A 9,950-nucleotide genomic window follows, 5' to 3' on the forward strand; every position below is an offset into this window, starting at 1 on the left:
AACTCTCTGACACTCAAGGCATCTAGCCACAAAATCAGCAATATCTCACTTCATCCCAGAGCAAAAGAACAAACGTCTCAAATCAGCATGCATCTTCTTGACACCTAGATGTGTTGAGTAAGGTGTACGATGGGCTTCTGCCAATATCAAGGTGTGAAGCTCATCCAAAAATGGCACATAAATCCTCCCCAAATGTCTCAAAAGACCATCTGACTCTCGAACATAACCTGCAAACTTACCTTCCAAAGATCTTCCTGAATCAATCTCTCTGCACATTTCCTAATACCAGGAATCTGTAGGAAGTGCCTGAAGAATTTGACTCCTTAAATCCACACTAAGAGTCATCGATGATACCACATGTCTCCGGTGACTCAAAGAATCTGCCACCACATTCTCCTTACCCTGAATGTACTTAACCTCAAAATCATACTTGCATAGAAACTCCATCCATCGCCTCTGGTGAGCATTCAAATTAGGCTGAGTGAAAATGTACTGAAGACTACGATGATCGCTATGTAGCTCAAACCTATGCCCCAACAAGAAATGTCTCCACCTTGTCAAAGCATGAACTACTGCTGCTAACTCAAGGTCATGTGTAGGATAATTTAACTCATGATCCTTGAGCTTGCGTGACTCATATGCAATCACTCATCCATTCTGCATCAACACTACCCCAATCCCTTCAAGAGAAGCATCTATACATACCATGAAATCACCTTCTAGATCCGATATAGCTAGAATTGGTGCACTAGTCAAAAGCTCCTTGAGCTTCTAGAAAGCTTCCTCACATTTCTCTGTCCATACGAACTTCTTTCCTTTCCTCTGAAGAGAAGTGATAGGATGTGCTATCCTAGAGAAATTCTGGACAAATCTGTGATAATAACCAGCTAAACCCATGAAACTATGAATCTCTGACACATTAGTCGGTGTCGGCCAATCTATTATCACCTGAATCTTTACAGGATCTACTAAAATACCATCACCTAAAATAACATGCCCTAAATATTGAATCTCTGATTTGAAGAATTCACACTTAGCTGCATTAGCATAAAGCTAATTGTCCCTTAAACACTGCAAAACCAATTGCAAGTGTTCCTCATGCTCCTTCTTAGTCTTAGAATATATCAATATGTCATCAAGAAACACAAGTACAAACCTATCCAGATAAGATCGAAACACACCATTCATCAAACTCATGAAAACTAATGGAGCATTAGTCAATCCAAAAGGTACCACTGTGAACTCATAATGCCCATAATGAGTTCGAAAAGCAGTCTTGTGTATATCTGCTTCCTTAATGCGAAGTTGGTGGTATCCTGACTTAAGATCAATTTTCGAGAATACCATAGCTCCCTTGATCTAATCAAATAATTCATCAATCCTAGGTAAAGGATACCTGTTCTTAATAGTCACCTTATTCAACTGTCTATAGTCAATACAAAGGTGCAAAGAACTGTCTTTCTTCTTCACAAAGAGCACTGGAGCTCCCCATGGTGATACACTAGGTCGAATGCTCCCTTTGGCCAAAAGTTCCTCTAGCTGAAGACATAGCTCACCCAGTTCCTGAGTAGTCATGCGATAAGGAGCTTTAGAAATAGGCTTCACTCCAAGAATTAGATCAATACTAAAATGAATGTCCCTCTTCGGAGGCATGCCTGGAAACTCACTTGGAAAAGCATCTGCATACTCTTGCAAAATCGAGTGATCCAAAGTCTTCCTCATGGGATCTTCTTCATCAAGATCATTTACCATAATAGCAAATATCTGACATCCCTTACGGAAACTTTGCTTCAATTTCATAGCATAAATCATCCACAAAGATATAGGCCTCGGTATCCCAATTATCTGCACATCATTCCCTTGGTCATCTTGGCACATAATAATCTTCTTCCTACAATCTATACTGGCTTTATGAGATCCAAGTTAGTCCATTCCTAAAACCACATCATAGGAACCAAGGGGTATGACTCAAAGATCCACTACCATAACAAAGCTTCCTAAATTAAGCCCACACTTATGAACTACATAATCTGTGGAGACCTTAATGCCTGAGGCTAGTTCCACTTGCCAACCATGATCTTGCTTCACTGCATCTAGCTTACACTTAGAAACTATAGATGGTGAAATAAATGAATCTGTAGCTCCTGAATCAAACAATACTAAAAGAGATATACCTCTAATAGCACCTGTGGTTTCAACCACTGTTCCTTGATGATCTGCCTAACGTTGATCAACTACTACAAAAACTCTATGAGCTCTACCTGCATCACCAACTGTAGGCTCTGAAACTATAGGTCTAGGTCCTAAAAACTGAGGTGCTCGTTGAGGACACTGAGATGCATAATGTCCAATCTAACCACATGAAAAGCGTTCCATATTTCTGCCAAAACCTCTTCCCATAGGTGGTACATTTGATTGCTGGCAACTATTCCTTCTCACAAAAGACTGGTTACTCTGAGCTGGCTGATTGGTCTGATTCTGTTTATTGCATTGAGCATTGTGGTTGTTCTTGGTGTTAGAACCTTTGCCACTGCCTTGAGCTTAAGAATTTGAGCCCTTCTGATACTGTGTCTGTTGAGACTACTGCTGATACTGTTTCCCCTTAGAAAAAGAAAACTTCTTGCTACCACCTGAATTGTAGTTGCTTTTAGATCTTGATGCTGCTGGCACTCCTACAAAACACCTTGACCAAGGTTGACACTTTTCTCAATAAGGATAGCTCGATGCACCGCATCCTTGAGAGTTTTTGGCTCAAATACCTTAACTCCCCCAATAATATGATTACTCAAACCCCTAATAAAATGTTGTGTCAACTGAGCTAAATTTTCACTAAACCCTGAGAAAGGCATAAGCTCATAAAACTTATGCTCATACTTGGTCACTGACAAAGTGTATTCTCTAAGATTATGAAATTCATCAGCCCTTTGTAGTTTCCATTCCTCTAGTAGGAATCGTTCATGGAAACTCTCTAGGAATAACTCCCAAGTAACACTGCTCATATCGATTCCCAACTTCTTCTCCTCTATCATCCACCAAGTGGCTCAAAAATTCTCTAGATTAGTGATTGCAAACCTTGCCTTAACATTGTTATCAAACTCCTGCATGGAAAAAATCCTATTGAGAGAAATAAGCCACTGCTCAGCCACATAACCAGAACTTTACCCATTAAAAGGCTTAACCTTGGATCTTGAAAGATCCTTCATCTGAGTGGACACAATGGACCTCTGACGATCCTTCCGAGGACTTCTAGATCTGGGTCTATGGTCTTGTTCTATCTGATGCACTTTAGGTTGTTCTTGAATAGGAGGAAGACATTCTAGAATAGTCTGCATCATCTACCTCAAGCCAACCTCTTCAGACTCAGCTTGGTCCTCTCTATGGCTCTCTTCCTACTACCTACTAGAGTGCTCTTCTGTGCTCTCTACATGAGCTGATCCCTCATGGGCAGACTCATGGACACTGATAGTTCTGCCATGACCACGGCCTCTTCCACGGCCTCTACCATGGCCTCTAATAGAAGACCTAGTCCCAAATACCATCCTACAACAGTAAAAGGTACTAAGCTTAGTTCTATGTTTAAGTTTAAGTAAAAATTTCCAATTTTGAAACTAAGTGTTGAAGTATGAAAAATATCCAAGTAATAGTTTGAGTCCTGTGTTTCAATTCACCTAGATCAAGTTTGGAAATTACACTTAATAGTTCATAGTCCTAGTTGTTCCAAAATACCCAAAGCTCCCAATGTAGAAACTCAAGCTCTGATACCAAATGTAATGCCCTACCAAGGGATCCAAAGAATTAACCTAGAATTTCACTAGGTTTAGTAGCATTTTTCTTTTTTTTTTTTCCATAGAAGTAAACATCACATATAACTTATGCACATTAATGGAAGCAACAGCAATGTCCATATGAAAGTAAACATAACATAAATAATAGATTACATTCTTTAAGATCCCTTAACGTTGAATTTCCTATATGAATCCACCAAGCACAACATCCACATGAAATAATAATGATAAGTCCAATGGTTATACATTACATTTCAAATACTCAATCATCCACTATACATGTCACAGGGTATGACAAGCTCAAAAATATACATACATAGAATAAGGTACATCATCTTATTCTAATCCATGATACATCAAAGTAGAGATAAACACATGATACACATGATAGAGAACATATACATCCATCATAAATATCAACATAATAAACTAAGTGCACGGTTCCTCCCAACCATCAATAGCATCATTAGACCATCGTGGATCCTAGCCATCCCTCCGTGCATAACATTCCAAATCACCAAAGAGATCATCGGTATTACATAGTAGGAATGTCACTCCTAATCAATACAACATCATATGTAGAAAGTAATCTAACATGCAAATAAAAGCATAAGATAACATCACCTAACATATGCTAATCATCACTAAAAAAGGATACATACCCACCATCATGAAGGATGCAATAGCAACGATGTCTCAATGAATCTCAAAATGATGAGAGTGGAAAATACACTACCACCTGACCGTGTGGTACCTAAGTGGTCCACTCCCACCATGCTAAGGAGATAATCTCAAGTCCCAAATAGGCTATCAAAATCACATAGTACATATCTCTATAAGTCCAGGAATCCTAAAAGTATACTAACTCAAAGGTTCCAAACACAAAATCTGACATCTATTCCCAGAGGCACACAATGACATGTAGGAACCTACTATGCAAGTGGGAAAGTGTCATTGCAATTATCATGTACAAGTTACCCTGGCAGTTAGCTAAACTCCATGGTTCCATACTGATTTGATGCAGCCACTAGTATCCTCTCATACTGACGAGGCATACTACGGAATGCAAGGTCACAACCATGCCTATCACTACTCCTATCCTAGCCTGTACAAGCCCTCAAGGCATGGGCGAGAAAAAAAAACTTATCTTTTTAGGTTCATTCTGTTAGTATTAGGTGTGAATGTTATCACTTATTAATCCAACTTACAATGAGTTACCCTGGCAGCCTCTTAGGGCCCCAGCCCTCATTGCAAGCCACTTCCCATCACTACATGCAGATATCCTACCCTAATGCTCATGGACTCATAAATCTCAAAATCACAAAAGATAATTCATAAAAAAATCATCAAATATGCATAAAGCATCAAATCTCCATGAGCAACATCCATAGAAAATCATGAACACAACAGCTCTCTATTGGCAACTGAAGTATCAATGATAATCAAATATCCAATGGTTCTCAATAACCAAAATATATCTCAATCAAACTAATCAAAGACTCTGAAAATGGTTGAGTCAAACATGTCACATCATGACATCATCAAAATGAATCCACATAACAGTCCCATCATGGCGACTAGAAAAATAACCAAGGATAACTGATCGATGACCAAAAATAATGGTTAAGTCAAGTGTCTCATACATAAGAGTCTCAACTATAACAATTAGTAATCACAACCAATACATAGAGCATTCCATCACATAACCATGGTTGGGTTTATAAAGATCAAAATTGAAACATCATCATGTCACTACAATCACATAACCCCCAAGCCTCTAGTAGACGTCCTATATTGGTCAACACTAGTCAACCCAAAACCCAAAATAATAGCATAAAGAATACACAATGCAAACACATGTTTTGGTTTTACAATTTGAGTTTAAATGTAGAGATCTCAGTTTATGTTTAGAAATCTAAAGAATGAATGGAGGAATGCATATATTGTTTTGAATTAAAGTTTTCCTTGTTAGAATTTTAAAAAAAAATCATTTTCCAATTAATAACATTTGTTTGATACATCCGCCACCCAACTATCAATTCCTTATTTAATAATTTAAAACATTTAAATTATCAAACAGTTAAAAATTATTAAAGAGTCACCTTATGAAAATAAACTGTCAATATAAGCCATTGATCAAATATATATATATATATATACATACATATGTATTAAATTTTTATTAAATCAAATTGACAATTTCGATCTACACCATATTAGAATCGAATTGTATGTAAACGTTTTAACATAAATGTTATTGTTATCTTTTATTTGCATATTAACATCAATTAAAAGCCCCCCCCCAAACTCATGCTGCAGTACGTAGTACCTGCAGTCGCAGGCACTGCACCGACAGTAGGTACATAGTAACCCTATCGTCACAGACCTACGACAGTAGGCCTCTACCTCCCACCGGCGCGGGGTATGAAATGTGCCCACGACATATTATATATAAACTTTATTCCATGCGATATAAATCGTGATGCGAATTGATAAATTTCCACTGCAATTTTATTAATCGCTCAATTCGGTGCATTATATATACATAGGTATATATGTATATATATATATCAGTATATATATATATATGTATGTATATATATATGTATTCAAATTTTATAATAGATTCATAATAAATGTATACATATGAATATATATAAATATATATTTATATATATGTATATGTATGCAGATCTGAATATATAACCATGTATGTTTTTCACAAAGATTATATCTACAATTAAGAATAAGATATTTGCAATATAGAATGCATATAAAGTTCTCCAATTAAATTAATCTACCCACATTGAGAATGCATATAAATATGAAACTTCTCAGAAATCATATGGAAGACACGAAGAAGACAAGGAATGCATGATGCGAAAATAGCATAAGTAAAATCACAAGAATCTACTCGGATTCTGATGCTAAATCGCTCTTCCTCAGAAAATCCATAGAGCAAGCTTCTCCCTTCTGCAGAATTCTTGAGTCCTCGAATGCTCCAATTGCACTCTAAACGCTATGTCTATGCTTCTATGAATGCCTGAATATAAAGAGCTTTCAGGAAACATCTAGAATGCTTTTAGAAATAGTTGGAAGGTGTCACCAACTAAGCATGGGTCTTTTCCATCCTTTAAGATAAGCCATAGGGTTGTAGACATCATGTGCTTAATTTATGCACTAACCCCCGTGTTGTTGACACTTGAGAAATAGAGAAGTGCGCTAACTCCCATGCAAGCTTATAACTCCAATTCACTTTTTATATAATTTCTATTTAAATATTTATAACTTTCATTTTATCTTTTATAAATTTTATTATTATTATTTATTTATTACTTTATTATTATTTTATTACTATTATTTATTTTAATTTCTAATTTTCTTTTATTTAAATCATTTTTCGTCAATAATTCACATTTAATTAATTACAATCAAAATATCAAATAACATGATATTTTATATTAATCTTCTCAAATAATTAATTTATTAATTAAATCCATTTATTAAGACTTAATTAATAGAAAATTCACCATAGACCTCTAAGATAAAATATGAAAACCCATCATAGAGAAAAACACTCAAAATCAGTCTAAAGGGTTAAAAATCATGAATTATGTCATCCAACACATTCGGTGGGTAAAATATCCAAATACTTGTCCTACCTCACTAGGACAATTGGCTTAAAGGTTTGGGATTTGGACTTCAGAATTTATCTCCCTTCTCTTATCATTGAGATAGTATAATAGGGTACGCTCATCCTGGCAATTCAGGGAAGTCGATACCCAGTTGCTGCAACTTGCAGAAAAACCATGCATGTACATACAATATATATATATATATATATATATAATGCTAAGCTAAACAGACAATGGCAAGAAGTGGTGCATCGTGTAGATCCCGACTAAGCAGGTGAATACGACTCCCTTCCTTAGCCACATCAGAAATGCCATACAATAAGAAAGCACGCACACCATACACATGCAAGTATGGGGTAAGTATCCATAATAAAACACGTAAGATAATAACCATCCATCTAATCATCAATAATAACTGAAAATAGTATAATGATCATCATGTATGCATGAAATGTAAAATCTAAATGATCTCATCATATAACCACTGAATCCATAACATAATGTCTGATAGTGTCAAAACAATACCACTAATCCATCAACATAAAACTAGTCTATCACAGTCAGATAAGAATAACAATGTCTAGAAAAGATGTGAATGAGGGTAGGCACTACAATAATCAACATCTTTTTGCAACTCAAATGTTTAGACAGGTTGGGAAATACTCTATCCACATGCATATTCCATAGCAGGCTACCTTTGCTTGTCTTTGATGACCTTGGTTTCTTAGGCTTTTTTCTTTGGTTACGATCCTTCAAATTGTTTTGTTATAAAAATATCTTGTGCCAAGATAAGGATTGCAAATTTGAAGGTATTTGGACAATAACTCGTAGCCATTATTTTTTAATAGGATCAGTTGATTTTTATTTCAACTAAATAAATAACCATCTCTAGCAATTTTGGTCTGATGCATGCTAATGGTTGTTTCTTTTTTGTCCTATATTTTCAGTTTAGAAATGCTTGTTGGTTCTGATGGTGAGCTTCCTGATAAGCCACATAACTTGGAACCATGTCTGATAGAGCATGTTAGCAATGAGATAATGGACCAAGATCCCAATGTTCAGTGGGATGATATTGGTAAATTTAATATGGCTGAATGAATTAATGATAATATTATTCATGTTTATTTCTATGTACCCATTAACATTAATATTTATTTTTCCAAAATTATACTGAAGCTGGGCTAGAGCATGTCAAAAAGTGTGTGATGGAAATGGTCATATGGCCTCTATTGCAACCTAACATCTTTCAAGGCTATCACTCTCCAGGAAAAGGGCTCCTCTTATTTGGCCCTCTTGTAAGTTAGTTTGATCTATTCTTTGTTCTTTATATGTTGGAAATTCATTTTTGTTTACAATAAAGTACCTTTAATTTTCTCTTAGGGTACTGGGAAAATGATCATTGGATAAGCTATGGTAGGAGAAGCCAAAGCTACTTTCTTTTATATTTCTTCCAGTTCATTGACGAGTAAGTGGCTAAGTTCCTAATAAAATCATGATTTCATGTTCTTTTATTGTTTTAATTCTTGAATGCAGAAAGCCTTGTATAATTGTTTTTCTAGGGAAGCCCTTATGCTTAACAGAAGTCTTAAATAATAAAGATGACATCAAAAAATATAACAAATGGTTTTTGTTTGTGAGAAATTAGACACATATAAGGATTGCATGTGTAGGTGCAATTTCTAAAGCATATACCATAGTAGGAGTTAATGACCAGCAAATTTCAATAACAAAAAAACCATTTTCCTATGATTAATTGCTAGAATTAAATATTGATTTAAGGGAAGAGCACAAACTGAAAGAGGGTATTGGGCATCTGTTATCATCATATTAGAATATGGAAAATGGTGTGAAATTGCACTTTCCTTAGTTGTGGTTGCATACCTACTGCACTCTTTTGTTTGAAAACTGAATAAAAATACCATATCTAGTAGCTTGTCTATGTTGTATTCATTTATTGGTAATGATTCAATGTCATGCCATTTGATTTTAGCTTCTAGAGTTTCATTTGGTTTTGAGGTGTGTCTTATCTTTTCAAGTTTGTATACTCCATTTGGTAGTTTGGTATTAATTGATGATGTCTGGGATCTTCTACCTTCATTGTAGTCTTCATCATCATCCAACTTATTGTTTGGTATTTTCCATGTTATCCTTTATTTCCATGGTCTTCAGCATGGTTGTGTATTTTATCTATTTAGTTCAAAGGCCTTATGTGCCTAAGGTGGAAGCCATTTAGAACTAACAATTGGAGAGATCATGTTTCCCCCCATAAAACTAGAAAATGTCATGAGTTTAAGGTTAAGAAGGAAGAATTCGTAACATTTTGAGTAGCAAAATATGCCTATAGATACATATTTAGTTGATTCTTTGGTGAATTTTCTTATTTCAATTTAATTGACTTTGGTTGTCAACCAAATTCCTAACTCCAATGTATATTGTATTTGAATGCTACATTTTCATAGGAATCTAAGTAAAATGATAGTTGACTATTATTTATATTTGAGAATTTGTGTTGCGCCTTACTATGATATTA

Source organism: Cupressus sempervirens, chromosome 7 (genome assembly GCF_028749045.1).
Source record: "Cupressus sempervirens isolate cs-2001-9-10 chromosome 7, ASM2874904v1, whole genome shotgun sequence".
NCBI lineage: Eukaryota > Viridiplantae > Streptophyta > Pinopsida > Cupressales > Cupressaceae > Cupressus > Cupressus sempervirens.